Raw genomic sequence first — 20843 nt, 5'->3', positions numbered from 1 at the left:
AATCAAAACCACAGTGAGATACCATCTCACACCAGTTAGAATGGCCATCATTAAAAAGTCAGGAAACAACAGGTGCTGTAGGGGATGTGGAGAAATAGGAACACTTTTACACTGTTGGTGGGACCGTAAACTAGTTCAACCATTGTGGAAGTCAGTGTGGCGATTCCTCAGGGATCTAGAACTAGAAATACCATTTGACCCAGCCATCCCATTACTGGGTATATACCCAAAGGACTATAAATCATGCTGCTATAAAGACACATGCACACGTATGTTTATTGTGGCACTATTCACAATAGCAAAGACTTGGAACCAACCCAAATGTCCAACAACGATAGACTGGATTAAGAAAATGTGGCACATACACACCATGGAATACTATGCAGCCATAAAAAATGATGAGTTCGTGTCCTTTGTAGGACATGGATGAAACTGGAAAACATCATTCTCAGTAAACTATCGCAAGGACGAAAAACCAAACACTGCATGTTCTCACTCATAGGTGGGAATTGAACAATGAGAACTCATGGACACAGGAAGGGGAATATCACACTCCGGGGACTGTTGTGGGGTGGGGGAGGGGAGAGGGACAGCATTAGGAGATACAGCTAATGCTAAATGACGAGTTAATGCGTGCAGCAAACCAACATGGCACATGGATACGTATGTAACAAACCTGCACATTGTGCACATTTACCCTAAAACCTAAAGTCAATAATAAAAGAGAAAAAACTAAAAAAGAAAAAAAAATTTTAATAAGCACTTATTGAATTAAAAATGAATTAATATAAATTATGGTGTTATATAAGACTATAAACTTCAACAAGATCTTTAGAAAACATTTTCTAAAGTTCAATCTCCTAAGTCCAAAAGTATCCTAATTATATAGCTTTTTTATTAGTATTATTATTTTACTTTAAGTTCTGAGGTACATGTGCAGAACATGCAGGTTTGTTACATAGGTATACATGTACCATGGTGGTTTGCTGCACCCATCAACCCATCATCTACATTAGATATTTCTTTTAATGCTATCCCTCCCCTAGCTATTCAGATTTCTTTGGAATCCCTTTGGCCAGGAGGGGCTCTGTTCAGTCAGCTGGAGGGCTTAGAAATTTATTTTTGGTTTACTTTGCATTATGAGATAATGGATACCTCATCTCTGGAAACACGTGAGCAAAGACCAAAGGAGTATTTTTCATCTTTTTTAGGTTATGACTCATTTCAGAATTAGATGGAAGCAAAACTACATACATGTGCACGCATGCACACACAAGTACACACACACACATTTTTGTATATATATTTAACCTCTAAGTCAATTAGGTGAAGAGAAAATGAACTAATTGATCTTTTGCAAGGTATAGTATAGAGAGGATCCTTGGGCTGACTATGAGGTAGGATCAATGAGCTCTGATTAGCTTCTAACTCTCATTATTCTAATTCTATAAATAATAAAGTACTACCTGTTGCTGTGTCCCTGCACCAAGAATGCATTGTCAAAGTCACCTCACCACGTTTCCATTTGAGACAGGAGTTTGGCAGGACTGGTTTCACGAGACACAGGTCACAAAGACGCCACTCATAAAACAGGATGCAGTGAAGACGCTGGCCAAAACCAAGATGGCAACAAAAACAAACTCTAGTTGTCCTGGCTGCTTATTATATGCTAATTATAATGCATTAGCATACCCAAGGAAACCTCTCACCAGCACCATGACAGTTTATAAATGCATGGCAATGTCTGGAAGTTACCCTATATAATCTGAAAGTGGGAGGAACCCTCAGTTCCAGGAACTCCCTGCCCCTTTCCTGGAAAACTCACAAATAATCCACCCCTTGTTTAGCATATGATCAAGAAATAACCATAAAAATAGCCAAACCAGCAGCCCTCAAGGCTCCTCTGCCTATGGAGTGGCCACCCTTTTATTCCTTTACTTTCTTAATAGACTTGCTTTCACTTCACTCTGTTGGCTTGCTCTTTAATTCCTTCCTGCACGAAGCCAAGAATACATGTAGCCTCCCAAGCTGAACCCCAATTTGGGGGTTTACCCTGTGACACATTACTTACTTACATGTATTGACCTCCTTGAGGGAGAAGTCTTTCTTTTACCCCTCTGGATGTCCCTATCATGAAGCACAAGGTTTATTAAATAAATCTTGTCAAATAACAACATAGGGAAATCAAAGTGGTATGGTCCTTGCCCTCTAGCAACAGCGTCTGCTCTTTTCCTTCTCTTCCCCAACCACTACCACAATCCTTACCCATTAGAATTACACTAACTACTCAAGTTCAATCGTGTATCCTAAGATACTTAATGTTTCTATTGGACCCCAGTCATGCCTTTGGGGAGTTACATGGAACCTGTTTAAGATTTTGAAGGAAATCTTGATAGCCCCAAATTATGTACCCCAGCCCCTCCCGCCAAAAGAGATTTTTATCCTTTGATTACCGCTTAGGAGGGGATATGGTGGTGAAATAAGCAAAGACGGGAATTTGGAGATTAACATCCAGTTCTTAACTTATTCTGGGTCCTACAATTAGCTCCCTTTCTCTCCTTGGGCTTCAGTGTTTTCATCTGTAAATGAAAAGACTTGACTGGACCATAATAGCTAATAGGCTTTCTTTTGGGCCGTCTCTGATCAGTTGGTTACAACTGCCTGGTACACTGTGCAGAGGAGGACTATGAGGCTGGGTCTGGGCCAGGGCTGAGCAGCACCCTGTTTGGATGGTGTCTGCAATGGAAGGGCAGGGTGTCTGCTGGCAGTATGCCAGCCCCAGGGTGGATGGTCACTAATGTCCCCGTTCAGCTTTCTAAGTCTGTGACTAATACCCTTATTTTTCAGCCTGTTAGCCTTTTTTGATGGTCTCAATTAATGAATCTCCACATTTTTCATGTCCCTTTTTAATTGAGGAGACTAAAAGTGGATAAAGTTTGCTTGAAAACTTATCAGATGCATAATGTCATAGTTCCTAAATTCCACATTCCACTTACACGTCATAATAGTTGCTTCTTTAATTGGAATTGAAATGTCAACCCATGCTATATGGGACACACGACACTAATAATAACTAATTTCCAGCTATAGAGAAATATATAATATAAAATAAAATAATTCAGCATAACATATTATATTAGTTTCTTAGACAGCTCCTGTAACAAATTACCACAGACTAGGTGGCTAAAACAACACAAATGTATTCTCTCACAGTCCTGGAAGCCAGATGTCCAGAATTAAGGTATTGGCCATCATGTTCCTTCTGAGGGCCCCAGTGAGGAGTCTTCCTTTTTCCTCCTAGCTTCTGGTGGTTGCTGGCAATTCTTGACATTCCTCGGCTTGCAGCTATATTGCTCCAGTCTCTGCCCTTGTAGTCACATGGTACTCCTCCCTGGGAATCTGTGTCTCCAAATCTCTCTCTCCTTAGAGGAAAACCAGTCAATGGATTTCGGTCTCACCCTAATCTAGTATGATCTCAACCTAACTTGATTGTATTTGCAAAGACCCTATTTCCAAATAAAGTCACATTCACAGGTACCAGAAGTTAAGACTTCAGGACATCATTTTGGGGGACACAATTCCACCCACAACACATATCATAGCAACTTCTACACTTGCCAAATAATTCATTATTAAATCATGACACACATCCATGTTTCATCTTGCATATCTTGATAATGATCTATAATTATTTACCTGGAATGGTATCATAAGTTCTTGGTGAATAAAAACACCAGACTATAGTATAATAGAATCTTATTTACAGGATATTATATAAAATGTCTATATGTATAAAAATGCATTGAGAAATACTTGAATAAGGCAAGTATCATTTTTATAATAACAAAGCTTTAGATTTATAAGCTAGACACAACTAATAACACCAATAACAAAATACATTGTTTACAATGCTAATACTTCTCAAAACAATAAAAGCAAAAGTAAAAACAAACATACCAATTTAAAAGACATGTTTTTACATGTTGACAAAAAACAAAGATAATTTTGGCATTTATATTTAGTCCTAATCCTTCTAAAACCTTTAGCTAACCAATGATCAAAGATGAAAAGGGTCTTGACTTCTTTCTCATAAAGGAAGAAATTCTTTCCCCGAAGTCCAAAGTAACTTTATTTAATAGGTCACTTTTTCTCTCTTATTATTATTGAAAAGGCTGCCCCTATTATGTTATCTCTAAGTTGTGGCAAAAACAAAGTTGACATCAGGTATTTGGCCTCAGATGAACCTACAATAGAGAAATCAGAAAAGCAGTGCAAAGAAGGGAGTCAAGACAAACATAAGCCTGGGGGCTGAACAGAGACCCAAGTATTCACCGTTCAGCAAATCTGCAAGGACAACCTTGACTAAGAGGTGAAATCAGTGGTCAGTGGGGCATGCAGCTTCACTACTTCCACCTGTCTTTTAGTGTGTCATTATTGCAAATTAAATAATTCAGTTGAAAGATAAAACATTTGCTACACTGGCGGCAAAATCTTTTGATGCCAACATGTGACAAACATAATTGAGTTCTCTTCCACTAAAAGTCAGACTATCATGGAGTTCAAATCCAAGTCTCTCAGACCTTCTGTGTCCCATTTAAGAAGGATGGTTGTATAGGCCCTGACATAGTTGACTTTTTAACTGCAAAGGAAGGAAGTTCCTTTAAGCCTAAAAAAGCAAAACCATCTGGTATTGCACAGCTGTGGAAATATTGTGTATCTAATTATTTATGGAGATACCTAAGATTTGGCCTTGATATATCCCAAAAGTCTTTGGAAAAGCAGAGTTTCATTGCGGGTTCAGATCAATAGCTTCTAAATGGTTATTCTGGTCCAAGATTTTTCTCATCGGAATGAAGAATGGAAAAACCCTGTTTTCATTAAAGAACCACAGAACTGTCATCCTGGTTTATGTCAAGATATCAGAGAAGACATGGCTATGTAGTCCTGTAGGAAAAATTCTGACAGTCATTCTATAACTTTGGCCTTTAAACTTCATTAGTCAGAACAGGTGACAGAAATATATTTAACAACAAATGTAGTATCTAAACCCCTAGTTATTTATTGCCATATACGCTCTACAGATTAACTACTAAGAAATGATAATCCACCCTTTATAAATAAAATCACAAAAAAATGTAGAACTTTAGAGTTTAACACTTAATAGAGATTTTCTGCTTCATGTCAGAACACAAGATTAGGTTTTTTGGTTTTGTTTTTGGTTTTGCCAGACAAATCTTCTTTCTAAAAATAGAAAATTAGAAAGACATTTTTAAACTATAAATGCTTGAAGGCATCAAAGAGTTTCAAAAACTTAGATTTTTCAAAGAGAGAAAAGGGGCACAGAGAAATGAGCTCAACATTCAGTGTGTTTTACCCTTAAGCCTCTGACAATTTACCAGTGGTGTCTTAAGGACTGAAAAGTTGTGCAGAAGCCTGTGTCTAGAAGAGTGAGAGACCAAACAGAATTTCCAACCCTTGTAAGAGGCTGAGGAGGACATAAATTGGAATTCAGAGTATACCAAGTTCTGTAGTTTGAATGTGTGTCTCAAAGCAACAGCATGGAGAGGTGGGGCCTAATGGAAGGTATTTATCATGAGGGCTCCTCCCTCATGAATAGATTCATGCCGCTATAGAAAAGGCTCATGGAAGTGGACTTTCTCTCTCCCACTCCTGTTTTTCTGCCATGTGAGGACACAATGTTTGTCATCTCAAGAACTGAGCATTCAAGATGCTGTCTTGGAAGCAGAGAGACTAGGCCCCAACCTGTGAGCACTTTGGTTTTGGACTTCCCAGACCCCAGAACTGTGAGAGAATACATTTTTGTTCTTTATAAATTATTCAGTCTGTGGTGCTCTTTTATACCACCATAAAATAGACTAACACACCAAGGAAAAGGAATCTTGATAAATAACCAAGACATTCAGCTAAGACTCCTGAAAGATAATTGGGAATCCTTGTAAATATGATCAGTCAGAAACAATGTTGGATCAGCCATCAAAAACACTAAAATCTAACTTTGAATCATCTCAATTCTTGGCTAGATTAAGGTGACATTCTACTATGCTAACTGCCTAAATCAAAACGCAAGCAAATCCTTTTTGAAAAAAGATTAAAATCATTCAGAATCCAATTTCTCATATATGACATCTAGCATTAAATCCAAAATTACCAGGGTACAAGAACACTTGACCAAAAATCAAGAGAATAATATATAATAGTAATAGATCTACAAAAACCTCATTAGAGTAATTAGACATGAATTTTTTTAAATGGTGATTAATACCCTCAAGAAGTTAGATGGCAAATTGAAGAATTTCAGCAGAGAAATGGAAATGATAAAAAATACGAATTTTAGAGCTAAAAATATATAAGCAAAATCAAGAATACCCCTAATGGGTCTAATAGCAACTTACATACAGCTGATGAAAAGATTCATGAACTATAAGTTTGTAAAAATATACAGACTGATGCATAGAGAAACAAATAGAAAATGCATATACAAACCTCAAATAGGATGAACACAAATGAAAGAACACCTAAGCACATCATGGTAAAACTGCTGGAAATTAAAGACAAAAAAAAATTATAAGCAGGGAGAAAGAAGACAACATTTTATTCAAAGAAGCAAGAAGGCTAACAAATTGATGGATGACTCTACAAAAGAAAAAATGAGATCCAGGAAAAATGGAAAAACATAATAAAAGTATAGAAATAATCCTGTTGCTTATTTAGTCCCACTCTGACTCACCTATCTCTGATGAGAAAACTACTCCCAGAGAGGTAAGTATCTAGCCCAAGATAACAAAGCAAAGTCAGACCAGAATTTTAGGTTGCCTTAAAATTCAGTCTCCTAGTTTACTTGTATTCTTCCCACTCAAAGAAGATAAAAAACATTTTACCCTACCAAAGAAACTACTCTTTTCTGTGCATACCTTTCTCAAATATGTATTTGGGTATCCCTTCAAAGAAAATACTTTTTTTTTTTGAAGATAGACTCTCACTCTGTTGCCCAGGTTGGAGTGCAGTGGCATAATCCCAGCTCACTCCACCTCCACCTCCCAGGTTCAAGCAATTCTCGTGTCTCAGCCACCTGAGTAGCTGGGACCACAGGCATGCACCACCACACCCAGTTAAATTTTTTTTGTATTTTAGTAGAGACAAGGTTTCACTACGTTGGCCAGGCTGGTCTCAAACTGCTGGCCTCAAATGATCCACACGCCTCAGCTTCCCAAAGTGCTGGGATTACAAGTATGGGCCACTGAACCTGACCAGAAAATATTATTTATATAACCCAACTGCTAAATTTTGACTAGACATATTAATACTTCTGAAAACATAGATTTCATTTTTGCTCTTTACAAAGAACTCTTGGAACTAGGAGAGTTCCCACTAAAAAAAATCCCTGAAGTATAAAATTCACTGGTTCATTTTAAGTACTGCATTCCCACTTTGTCTAAAAATTGGGTAAAAGGGAGTATTATTTTGCTGTGTGTGTGATGCTTTATTCAACTTCAATTCCAATATCTCAAACAGGACACAACCACTTTTTTAGACAACCTCTATAGACCGACTTTTTAAAAAAATGTTTTGAACATATAAAAAAAATCTTTTGGTGCTTAAAAACTTACACTTGCCTAAGTCATCTATTCCATAGCTCTGGCAGTAAAGATTAATAAATGTCATTCTTCTTAATGCCACATCAGAAAATGTGGCCTTTCAACAAGCACATTTGTGCAATTCAAAACCATGTGGGGGGTCTCCTTAAATGACTTTTCCTGAATACATTCAGGGATACAAATTACTATGCATGATGAAAGAGATCAGTAATGTTTCTCATTTTTATAAGACATTATTTCCATTTTTTACATAATTGTAATAGTTAAGGAGGGTATAGCAAATAAAATGGAGGCAGCTCACTATTTAGAAATGTAAAGGTGATAATACTTGCTATAGGAATTTTCTGTCAAATTTACAGGAAAGAATTAGAGATTGTAAAGCCTGAGTAATTAATTCTGGGAATATGAAAGCATTTTCTGTGTCGCTGAATTAGCAGTGCCCTCAGATTGTCTCTTGAAACACTGCATAGCACTGAGGGCACCAAATGAATAGAAAAAAGTAGGTTCATTTTGCTGCTACTAAATGCAGAACTTTATATCCCTGACTAATATTTTAAAACTGGTCATTACCTAAAAATAGTCTCATTATTTTTATTAATTGCCAATCAAGGTTTGCCCTTTAAAGTAAAGTCCATGAGTGGGCAAAATCTACTTTTGCCATTGAAAATTCTGTATCTTTGCGGTAGTATCTGTTTAACGTTGTCTTACCATGCTAAATATCTCAGTAACCACCCATGTCTGTGCCAGATGGAGGTGACTGCTGCTCTAACTCCACATGCACCTGTCAGCAATCCAGCAATCTAAAAGAGTTAAATGACTCCATCTGCTCTTCCTGATTGCCTGGAGACTGCCCCTCAAATGTTAGTGGTTTTGTTTGTTAATAAATAATAAAAGGAGCTTTGTCAATTGTGTGACTTGACTGATTGATAATTTGTGCTAACAAATTTCTGTCAATATTGAGTGAATCAATAAAGAAGCATTTATTAGGTACTCACTGCATATCTTTATTGTACTAGTCACTATAACATATAGGAGAAAATAAATTTATCATTTAGAAGGAAAACATACTTAAAATCTTCAGAGCATTTCCTAGAAATTTACCTTCTCTTGGTTGTCACCTCTGGTTTAAGCTCCTAACATTTTTGAATTTGTTTAGGGAACATCTCACCATCCTTTTCATGCATCCTGTTTAATTTCACACTACATTGACCTAGATGTGGAACTGTTTTACTTAATTTCCCACAAAGCAATCAGTCCCCTGGATATCTATACATGAAAAAGATTTGACTGCAAATTTGGGATGTCAGGGAATTTGCATGGCCACAACACAAACAACCTGAAAATGCAAGTTGAGATATTTCTGCTATGAAAGTCACTCGGCCATTTGCAGAACTAGAATTTCAGTCTTCTACCATGTTATGTTCAACTCTCTTCTCACTCCCTTTTCTCTTTCTTCTTGTGCTTCACTACCAAGTTCTTCTTCATTTCGAATTCACAGTAGCTTTTCATCTTGGCTTTTGCCAATCTGTGTATTCAGAATGTCTTCCTTCATCCCTAATTGGCTGGTCAAGGTATTTTCCTTAAAAAGTCTACAACCTCCTTAAGAGGAATTCTGGAATCAACCATTACAGTTATAAAATATTTTACCCTGATATATTCATAATTCCCAAAGCTATCAAGGTAGTGGAGAAAGCGGTAAACTCTCGCATTACTTCTCAGCTGTAGAGTCAATTTACACTGCCTCTAGAAATTTAACAACATTTATTAAAAATAATAACGTTCATATGTTTTTGCCCTGGAATTCCACTCCACAGAACTTTACATACTTCATAGTAAATACTCAGTATATGATAGCTATCATTATTGGTTATTATTCCAAGGTAACTAAATTTATACCTGTTAAATGCACAAATTGTTCTTTGTAACATTACATATTACAGAAAAATTTGGAAACGATATGTACAATTGGTGAACAGCCAAATTGAATACTAATATTTGATAGGATATAATGCAGCCACTAAACATTTCCATGTTACTACTGGAATATACATTTATCATCTCACAAATTTTTTTGTGAAAAAAATGATCAGAAAACAAGGTAACATTTCTACTGATTGAAATCATGCAACAAACATGTACATAAATGAAAATTGGATGAAAACATATACAAAAGAGAAACAGAATATAAGATATAGTAGTGTGCCTACTGGCATTTTAATATTCCTTTTTATTATTTCCCTTGTTGTACTGGCTTTCATATAATAAAAATCCTAATAGTTCACTGTCACCAACAAGTTCTTTCTCCAACATGAGCCTGAAAGTCAATATAAATTTTGATGAAGATTTTAGTGAACATTCCATGAACAAAGTCTTTCCTTCAAAGGTGATTGAGAGATATCTGGAAACAAACTTGAATATGATTTGCTTCATAATTTAGAGCTCCCTAGAAATGCTCTTGGATTGTCTGCTTGCATTTCAATGGTATCATAATCTCTATCCTGCATGGTAAGTGGAGACCTCAGCTGTGAGGCCTAGTAGGAATTTAAAGGCTTCTTCCTGGATTCACGGTAAAATGGAACGCTTGCTTCTCTTGAGCCCTTCCTCTAGGGCTGTTGTCTCCAAAGTGAAGTGTGCACATCTCAGGTGGTACACAAATACTAGGGCTTCTGCATACATTTATTTATATCTTATTCTTTTAAAACTTATTTTGAGTGCTTTTTAATTTACATATTATTTTAATAATTAGTTTCTCTAAATAACTTATAGGATAATAAATATGTTTATGAGGACATCTGTTCAAAAGCTTCTTTTGACAGATGTTTGAACAAAAAAACTTCTAGAGAACACTACTCTGGAGGTGAATTAGAAAAGTCATCATTAAATTTAGTTTCAACAAAAGCAGATGCATATCCTAATACATGATAGGGTATCCTAACCATCACCTCAGTTCAAGCATCTTGCACTGCTCTGTTCTTCCCCCTCTCATCCTCTTGACACACATATAATGGCTTCCCCACCATCACCCTGCCAAGTATCCAGGCCCTCTATTTAGCACTAGACTTGGGTTTGTGCACCTCCTAGAGCCCTGAGGAATGTATCCACAGAGGATAATTAGGGGAGGGGAGTTCACCCAGAGTTTTATGGCATGGATGGGTGTCACTCCTTAAGCAAGTGCTAGGTAGAAATGGAGCAAAATGCTCCAGTTTTAATGGTAGAATCAATTGTCAGAAGCACCCAAAGTCAATGGGAGACTCTCACTCAGTAAAGGCTGAGTGATAGGACAATGAGGACACGACTTTCACGAATACCTGGTCCTCTAGGTGCACTCACTCAGCAATTCCAGAACATTCTCCCTTCTCCAAGATCACCTTACCAGCTTCAAAGGAGGCCGGGCTTGGTGGCTTATGCCTATAATCGTAGCACTCTGGGAGGTTGAGGTCGGCGGATTGCCTGAGCTCAGGAGTTGTAGACCAGCCTGGGCAACATGGTGAAACCCTGCCTCTACTAAAATGCAAAAAATTAGCCAGGTGTGGTGGCACGTGCCTGTAGTCCCAGTTCCCCCAGAGGCTGAGACATGAGAATTGCTTGAACCCAGGAAGGAGGTTGGCAGTGAACCAAGATCACACCACTACACTCCAGCCTAGGAAACAGAGAAAGACTTTGTCTCCAAAAGAAAGGGGGGGCCTCTAGCCCCCGTACTTACTCTTCTTATTCCTCAACCCCAGTTTGCAACTCGTAGTATTCATCCGCTGTGACTTCTATCACCACCACTACTAAACCGGGTGTAAACAGGAACAGCAATGATGATGATTATATATAGACGCACCATTGAGCACCTGCTATATTTCATTCATTGCAGTAGCTCTTTATTGAATGATGGATGCTAATAGATTTATAGAGATTCTCACAACAGTGATAATTTATGGAATCAATCCAGGGACAATTTTATATCTTTTTCTACCTGAGAGTCATCCCTTCATTGTCAGCTCTTTATGGGAGTTCCAACTGCCAGTAAACAGGCTGACTAGGGCTTGCAGAAGTTTTAAATTTGCCCTGGTTTTGTTGTATTGTGCTGTTGTATTTTAAGTTCATATGCCTTTGGTCATAATAAGTTCCTCCAGGTTGCCAGAGTTCCTACCTCTCTATATTGTCTTACACTCAGCATCACATGGTTATGTTAACTGTTCAACTCTTTAAGGCATTGCATTTTCCTACCATTTTACTCTAGACTGAAAAGTATCTTTACAATGGATATTTGAGGCCCTCAGCATAGCTGACTCATTAACCATCTGTGTTCACAAATAGACTGATGACCCCAAGAGCTTGAGAAAAACGAATGGAACAAGAATCTTTTGTGATTTAGTGGTGGTCTTTTACTATAGGAGAATCTTTGAAACAGCCTGAAATAGCTTTAGAGTTGCTTTTCCTTCTTGGCAGGGCCTTCTGTGTAATTTGTACATCCCAGTATAAAATGACTATGTGGGACCCCACATTCAGAAAATAAGAGAGGGAAAGGCTGCTTACTGTTACTAAAATATAAAGCTTTTTCTTAAAGTACTATATTACTAATAAAACATAGCAGAGTTAAAACTGATAAATGAGTAACAAAAACTTATGTATTCCCAAAAATATTTTTGGTGTCCATTTTTTACATAAAACAATATAAATAACAATTTATTAATGTCTTGATTGATAAAATTTTTCTGCAACAAAATACTAGCAAATCATTTCCAGTAGGATATCAAAAAGCGAGTTCACCACAATCAAGTAGGCTTTATTCCTGGGATGGAAGGTTGGTTCCACGTATGCATATCAATAAATACGATTCACCACATAAACAGAATTAACAACAAAAATCACATGATTATGTCAATAGACACAGAAAAGGCCTTTGATAAAATCCAACATCCCTTCATGATAAAAACCCTCAACAAATGAGCCATGAAAAATATATACCTCAAAATAAACCTCAAAATAATAAGAGCCATTTATGACAAACCCACAGCCAACATCATTCCTATTCAACCATAGTACTGGAAGTCCTAGCCAGAGCAATCAGGCAAGAAAAAGAAACAAAAGGCATCCAAATAGGAAGAGGCGAAGTCAAACTATCTCTCTTCATAGACAATATGATTCTATACCTAGAAAACCCCAAAGACTCTGCCAGAAGGCTTCTAGAACTGATAAACAACTTCAGTAAAGGTTCAGGACACAAAATCCATGTACAATAAACAGTAGCATTTCTATACACCAATAACATCTAAGCTCAGCACCAAATCAAAAATGCAATCTTATTCACAATAGCCACAAAAAGTATAAAACACCTAGGAATATAGCTTACCAAGAAGATGAAAGATTTCTACAAAGAGAATTACAAAACACTTCTGAAAGAAATCAGACAACGCGAGTAAAAAAACACTCCATGATCATGAATAGGAAGAATCAATATTGTTAAAATGGCCATACTGCCCAAAGCAATTTACAGATTTCATGCTATTCCTATCAAACTACCAACATTATTTTTCACAGAATTGAAAACAACTATTTAAAATTCATATGGAACTAAAAAAGCCTGAATCACCAAAGCAATCCTAAGCAAACAGAACAAAGCTGAAGGCATTACACTTCCTGACTACAAACTATATTACAAGGCTATAGTAACCAAAGCACGATAGTACTAGTACAAAAACAGATACATAGGTCAACCAAACAGTTTAGAGAACCAGAAATAAAGCCACACACCTACAACTATGCTAGACCCCTTAAAACTGGATCCCTTCCCTTCCCCATATACAAAAATTAACTCAAGGTGGATTAAAGACTTAAATGTAAGACATAAAACATAAAGATAAAATCTCTAGAAGAAAACCTAGGAAATACCATTCCTGATAGTGGCTTTGGCAAAGAATTTATTACTAAGTCCCCAAAAGCAATTGCAACAAAACCAAAAGTTGACAAGTGGGACCAATTAAACTAAAGAGTTTCTGTACAGCAAAAGAAACTATCAACAGATTAAACAGACAATGTATAGAATGGGAGAAACTATTCACAAACTATGCATCTGACAAAGGTAATATCCAGACTCTATAAGGAACTTAAATCAGCTAGCAAAAAACAAATAACCCCATAAAAAATGGGCAAAGGACATGGACACTTATCAAAAGAAGACATGCATACAGGCAACAAATATATGAAAACATGGTCATCACTAATCATTAGAAAAGTGCAAATCAAAACCATGAGACACCATCTGACACCAGGCAGAACGGCTATTATTCAAAAGTCAAAAAACAACAAATGCTGGTGAGGTTGCAGAGAAAAGGGGGAACTCACACACTGCTGGTAGAAAGGTAAGTTTGTTCAGCCACTGTGGAAAGCAGTGTGGAGATTTCCCAAAGAACGTAAAAGAGAACTACCATTCGACCCAGCAATCCCATTGAGTATATACCCAAAGGAAAATAAATCATTCTACCAAAAAGACACATGCACTCGTAAGTTCATCACAGCCCTATTCACAATAGCAAAGATGTGAAATCAACCAAGGTATCCACCAGTGGTGCACCGGATAAAGAAAATGTGGTGCAGATACACCATGGAATACTATATAGTCAATAAAAAGAATGAAATCATGTCCTTTGCAGCAACATGGATGAAGCTGGAGTGGATTATCCTAAGCAAACTAAGGCAGCACAGAAAACTAAATATCGCATGTTCTCACTTATAAGTGAGAGCTAAACACTGAATACACATGGACACAAAGATGAGAAGAATAGACACTTGGGACTGCTTGAGGGAGGAGGATGGGAAGGGGCCGTGGGATGAAAGCCTACCTATCAATCGGGTACTATGCTCACTACCTTGGTGACAGGATCATTCATATACCAAGTCTCAGTGACATGCAATTTACCCATGTAACAAACCTGCACATGTACCCCCTGAACCAGAAATAAAAGAAGGGGGGAAAAAAACATCTTTTTGGCTTGTTATTTGGCAAATTCATTTATTAAGACATCAACTTCATTTTAAATCAATGCAATTGAAAGCAGTGTCAATTGCTCTTGACAGATGCTAGATTGCAAATATATTTTGGTAATTTTTAATTTTGAGAAAGATCTTTTTGCTGATGTAACTGTTATAGGAGCTATCAAGTTTTTTTATAGGTTTCATTCTTAACATATGTAAAATAGATGATGATACTGTTAGTGTATTTTTTTTTCCTACAAATGTATCATCGGTGTCATTTCTAGGACTCCTTCCATTGATTATGTTTCCTATTATAGGCTACATTTTCCTGCTTCTTTGCATGCCTAGTAATTTTTAACTAGATGTCAAATATTGTAAAGTTTACTTTCTTTTTCTTTTTATTATTGAGACATTTCTGTCACACAGGCTGGAGTGCAATGGTGCAGTCTCTGCTCACAGCAACCACTACATGCCGGGCTCAAATGTTCCTCCTGCCTTAGCCTCCTAAGTAGCTGGGACTACAGGCAGCTACGCCTGTCATCACGCCTGGCTAAGTTTTGCATTTTTTGTACAGAGGAGGTTTTGCCATGTTGCCCAGGCTGGTCTCAAACTCCTGGGCTCAATCCATCTGCCTGCCTCGGCCTCCCAAAATGTTGGAATTACAGGTGTGATCCACCACACCTGGCCTATAGTTTACTTTAATTAGGTACTGGATATTTCTGCATTCCTAAAAATATCTCTGGGTTTTGTTCTTGGATGCAGCTAAGTCACTTGGCAACAGTGGGATCCTTTTGGGTCTTGCTTTTCAGCTTTCTAAAGATAAGACCACAGTAGCATTTAATCTATGGATAATTGTGTCACAGTACTGAGGTAGTAAACGTTTGAGTACTCTACCTAATGCTTCAAGAATCACGAGGTGTTCCACTCTGGCTGGTGGGAACATGTCCTGTCCCGTTCCTGGCCCTCTGTCACTTGTCAAGACTGTCTTGCTTGTCTCTCCCTGGAGCCTCTCCTGTGGCATATACACAAATATTAACTCTTCAGCCTGAGCTCCAGGACAGAAACTGCTGGTACTCAGATATGTTAAAAGCCCCCAAACTGAACATTGAAGAATGAACAGTACAATGTCTGAGATGAAAAACTGAGTAAGAATAAAAGCAGATTTGATATCTCAGGAGAAAAGATCATGAAATTGAAGCCATTGAAATAGAAACCAACAAAAAATTAATCACAGAGGGGGTAAAAAAGATTTAAAAAGAAATAAAGTACCAGTAAGCTGTGGAACAGATTCAAGCAGCTTAATATATATATGCCCTGGGAGTTCTCAAAAGAATGGAAAGAGGGGGGAAGATGGAAAAAAAAATTTGAATAAGCAATATGCAAAAACTTTTTGGAATTTGATGAAAACTATAAGCCCACAGATACAATAAGATTAGAAACCAAGCACCAGAAAATAATAAATGTAAAACAATGCACATTTATAATTAAATTACTTAAAACTGGTGATTAAGAGAAAATCTTAAGCCAGAGGAAAAAAAGACACATTGCATACCACTGGGGCTCAGGCCACGCCACCGCAAAATATGCCAGGAGACCAGAATATGCCACCGAGGCATGTTGATTACTTTGAGTTAAATGAAACTGAGAACCAGCCACTACAGGAAAAGTTCTTCACCTCTCCTCTCAACCTTCTAAAATAAAGCATAAAACTCCCCTTTTGTAAAGGACATTTCCATTAGTAAAGTTATCTGTACCAATGACAGAGCTGTTCGGAGAAAACTTTTACCACCTGAGTTTTATCTGCATAATGAGGCAACCTTCATTTACCATGCAATTTCTCCCTTCATGCTGTCATAACTCATCTCCATCCCAGCACTCCACTAGAAGTCTCAAGCCTCTATTCCTTTCTGGAGCTCAGGATGCTATAATAAGCTTCAATCATCTGGCCCTTTTTTGAGTCTCACATTTTTGTTGGACTCCCATGCATACGTACATAATTAAAATGGTTTATCTCATCTTCATCTGTTTTATGTCAATTTAATTCATAACCCAGCCAAAGAACTTAGGCAGGGTAGACAGAAGCCATTTTTCCTCCTCTGCACTATAGATAACAAAAAATAAGGACAGCAAATTTCTCATTTTTAAAAAAAGGTACAAAACCAAAGTCAATAAAATATCTTTAAAGTAATTAAAAGAAATTAACTGTCATTGTAAAATTGTACATGCACTGAAAATACGTTTTAAAAATTAGTCAAAATAAGGCTTTTTCAGTCAAAAAACAAAACAACACAACACAACCTGGAAGAATTCAGCACCAGCAGACCTGTACTGCAAGAAATATTAAAGAAAGTCCTTTATATGAAATGAAAATTATACCAGAGATATCTTGAGCTAAATAAAGAATGAAGAATAGCACAAATGGTAAATGTGTGGGTAAACAGAGACAATTTTGTAATGTTTTAAACATATCATTAGAAGTTTAAGAAACGTAAAAGAGGCCAGGTGCTGTGGCTCACGCCTGTAATCCCAGCACTTTGGGAGGCCGAGGCGGGTGGATCACGAGGTCAGGAGATCGAGACCATCGTGGCCAACATGGTGAAACCCCGGCTCTACTAAAAATACAAAAATTAGCTGGACGTGGTGGCTTATGCCTGTAATCCTAGCTACTTAGGAGGCCGAGGCAGGAGAATCACTTGAACCGGGGAGTCAGAGGTTGCAGTGAGCCGGGATCGCGCCACTGAGCTCCAGCCTGGCAACAGAGCGAGACTCCATCTCAAAAAAAAAAAAAAAAAAGAAATGTAAAAGAAAAAATTTCAGGACCTTCTAAATTTATTATGCCAAGAGGGAAGTTAAGCCCTGGAGACCGAGTCTTGTAGCATGTCTGCAACTTCTGCCTCTTAGTTTATGGATTAACTCTCTTCTTCGTTGTTCTTGTTCAATATATGACTAGGATAAACCAGAAACCAGACCTTCTCCCCTTCCAATCACTGATCTTTGTTCAAGATTAACTGCCTCCTTTATTATCCTGCACCCAACTAACCAAATGGCACCCAAGACTGCATGACTGTTACGTCTTCAATGTGGAAGGTAAATATGCCTTTCCCCAAAGAAAAAGACCACCCTGACTAATCATATCATTGTAACTATGCATTCAGCCTTACACAGAAAGATAATGAAGTTCTGTTAGGCTTCCGTAAGTTTTGTCTATATAAATGATCCCAAACTTCTATATTTCAGAACACTGACTTCTTTGGAATCTGTGCTTCCCAGGTGGCTCATCCTCAAATTCTGCACTTGAATAAACTCTCTTTAAATTAAACTCAGACCCTTTTGATTATTTAGGTTGACAGAAAAAATTACTAATAATGTAATAGGGCTTATATACAAACATATTTCAGAGACCTTGCAGATTCAGTTCCAGACCACTGCAAAAAGTGAATATCACAATAAACTGCCACAAAAATTTTTTGATTTTCCAGTCTATTAGTCTATTCTCATGCTGCTAATAAAGACATACCTGAGACTGGGTAAAGAAAACAAGGTTTACTGGACTCACAGTTCTACATGGCTGGGGAGGCCTCACAATCATGGCAGAAGACGAATGAAGAGCAAAGGGACATCTTAGATTGCGGCAGGCAAAAGAGAGCTTGTGTAGGGGAACTCCCCTTTATAAAAGCATCAGATCGCATGAGACTCATTCACTATGCCAAGAACAAAATGGGAAAGACCCGGCCTCATGATTCAATTACCTCCCACCAAGTCCTTCCCACAACATATGGGAATTACGGAAGCTACAATTCAAGGTGAGATTTGGGTGGGAACACAGAGCCAAACCATATAACCCAGGGCATGTAAAAGTTGTTTATAATATACTATAGTCTACTAAGTGTGCAACAGCATCATGTCTGAAAAACTATGAATATACTTTAATTTTAAAATTTATTGGCCAGGTACAGTGGCTCACACCTATAATCCCAACACTTTGGGAGGCCAAGGTGGGAGCATTGCTTGAGGCCAAGAGTTTGAAACCAGCCTGGGAAACATAGTGGGATCCCATCTCTATAAAAAATTTTAAAATTAGGTATGGTGGTGGGTACCTGTAGTCCTAGTTACCTGGGGGGCTGAGGCAGAAGGATTGCTTGAGCCCAGTAGGTTGAGGTTGCAGTGAGCCATGATCATTCCACTGCACTCCAGCATGGGTGACAGAGTGAAATCCTGTCTCAAAAAAAATTATTGTTAAAAAATGCTAATGATCATCTGAACCTTCAGTGAGCCATAATCCTACTGATGGAGGATCTTGCCTCAATGTTGATGGCTGCAGACTGATCAGGGTGGTGGTTGCTGAAGGTTGAAGTGGTTGTGGCAATTTCTTAAAATAAGATATCATTGAAGTTTGCCACATCCGTTGACTATTCCTTTCACAAAGGATTTCTCTTCAGCATGCAGTGCTGTTTGATAGCATTTTTCCCACAATATAATTTCTTTCAAAAGAAACTCTGCCACTGCTTTATCAACAAAGTGTTGGTAATATTCTAAATCCTTTGTTGCCATTTCAACAATGTTCTCAGCAACTTCACCAGGAATAGATTCCAACTGAAGAAACCACTTTCTTTGCTCATAAATAAGAAGAAACTCCTCATTAGTTGAAGTTTTATCATGAGATTGCAGCAATTCAATTCCATCTTCAGGCTCTACTTCCAATTCTAGTTCTCTTGTTCTTTCCACCACATCTGCAGTTACTTCTAACTGAGGTCTTAAACCTCTCAAAGTCATCCATGAAAGTTGAAATCAACTTCTTCCAAACTCCTGTGAATGTTGCTATTTGACTTCCTTCCACTAATCACAAATGTTCTTAATGTCATTTAGAATGAGGACTCCTGTCCAGAAGGTTTTCAATTGACTTTGTCCAGATCCATTGGAGGATCTCCATTTTGCTGATATGGAGAAAATTTTAATGGTTGGTCTTGCCCCTATAGCCTTACAAAACATATATCTTAAATAGTAAGACAAAGTCAAAATTAGTCCTTGACCCATAGGCTAAAGAATGGATGTTGTGTTAGCCAGCATGAAAATGACATTAATGGCCGGGCGTGGTGGCTCACGCTTGTAATCCCAGCACTTTGGGAGGCCGAGGCGGGCGGATCACGAGGTCAGGAGATCGAGACCACGGTGAAACCCCGTCTCTACTAAAAATACAAAAAAATTAGCCGGGCGTGGTGGCGGGCGCCTGTAATCCCAGCTACTCGGAGAGGCTGAGGCAGGAGAATGGCGTGAACCCGGGAAGCGGAGCTTGCACTGAGCCGAGATTGCGCCACTGCACTCCAGCCTGGGCGACAGAGCGAGACTCCGTCTCAAAAAAAAAAAAAAAAAAAAGAAAATGACATTAATATGTTTGTACATTTATTGTACATGTATTGTTGGAGCTCTTGGGTAAGCAGATACATTGTCAATGAGCAATAATATTCTGAAAGAAATTTTTTTCTAAGAAATAGGTCTAAACAGTAGGATTAAAATGTCCATGCTATAAAGAGATGCATAATAATCCAGGCTTTGTTGTTCCATTGACAGAGCACAGGCAAAGTAGAGTTAGCATAATTCTTAAGGGCCCTAGAATTTTCAGAATGAGTGGAAACGAGGCAGAGCAGGGTGGCTCACACCTGTAGCCCAGGACTTTGGGAGGCCAAGGTGGGTGGATCGCTTGAGCCCAGGAGTTTGAGACCAGGCTGGGCAACACAGCAAAAACCCATCTCCACCAACATGGCACATGTATACATATGTAACAAACCTGCACATTGTGCATATGTACCCTAAAACTTAAAGTATAATAATTATAAAATTAAATTAAATTAAAAAATACAAAAATTAGCTGGGAGTGGTGGTACACGCCTGTAGTCCCAGCTACTTGGGAGGCTGATGTGGGAGAATTGCTGGAGCCTTGGAGGTTGAGAGTGCAGTGAGTTGTGATTGTGCCACTGCACTCTAACCTGGGTGACAGAGCAAGACCCTGTCTCTACATAAATAAAATTTTAAAAGATAGAGAGAGAAAGAGAGAGAGAGACTAGGCCTGGTGGCTCATGCCTATAATCCCAGCACTTTGGGAAGCCGAGGCAGGCAGATCACGAGGTCAGGAGATCAAGACCATCCTGGCTAACACAGCAAAACCTCGCCTCTACTAAAAATATAAAAAAAAAAATTAGCCGGGCATGGTGGTGGGCGCCTGTAGTCCCAGCTACTCGGGAAGCTGGGGCAGGAGAATGGCGTGAA

General features: G+C 38.1%; 1 long non-coding RNA gene across 2 annotated transcripts in view; it reads right to left on the bottom strand.

The window, feature by feature from the left end:
* Positions 1-4173: 4173 nt before the first annotated feature.
* Positions 4174-20843, bottom strand: part of LOC134737500 (uncharacterized) — an 80395-nt gene continuing 63725 nt past the window's right edge. For both annotated transcript variants that reach the window (XR_010122490.1, XR_010122491.1), the window contains exon 3: positions 4174-4244. This is a non-coding gene — a long non-coding RNA (uncharacterized lncRNA). The remainder of the gene's footprint in view (positions 4245-20843) is intronic.

This window comes from Symphalangus syndactylus, chromosome 9, assembly GCF_028878055.3.
Source record: "Symphalangus syndactylus isolate Jambi chromosome 9, NHGRI_mSymSyn1-v2.1_pri, whole genome shotgun sequence".
Lineage (NCBI taxonomy): Eukaryota > Metazoa > Chordata > Mammalia > Primates > Hylobatidae > Symphalangus > Symphalangus syndactylus.
The sequence above is the reverse complement of the archived record's forward strand: the minus strand, read 5'-3'. Positions and strand labels throughout refer to the sequence as shown.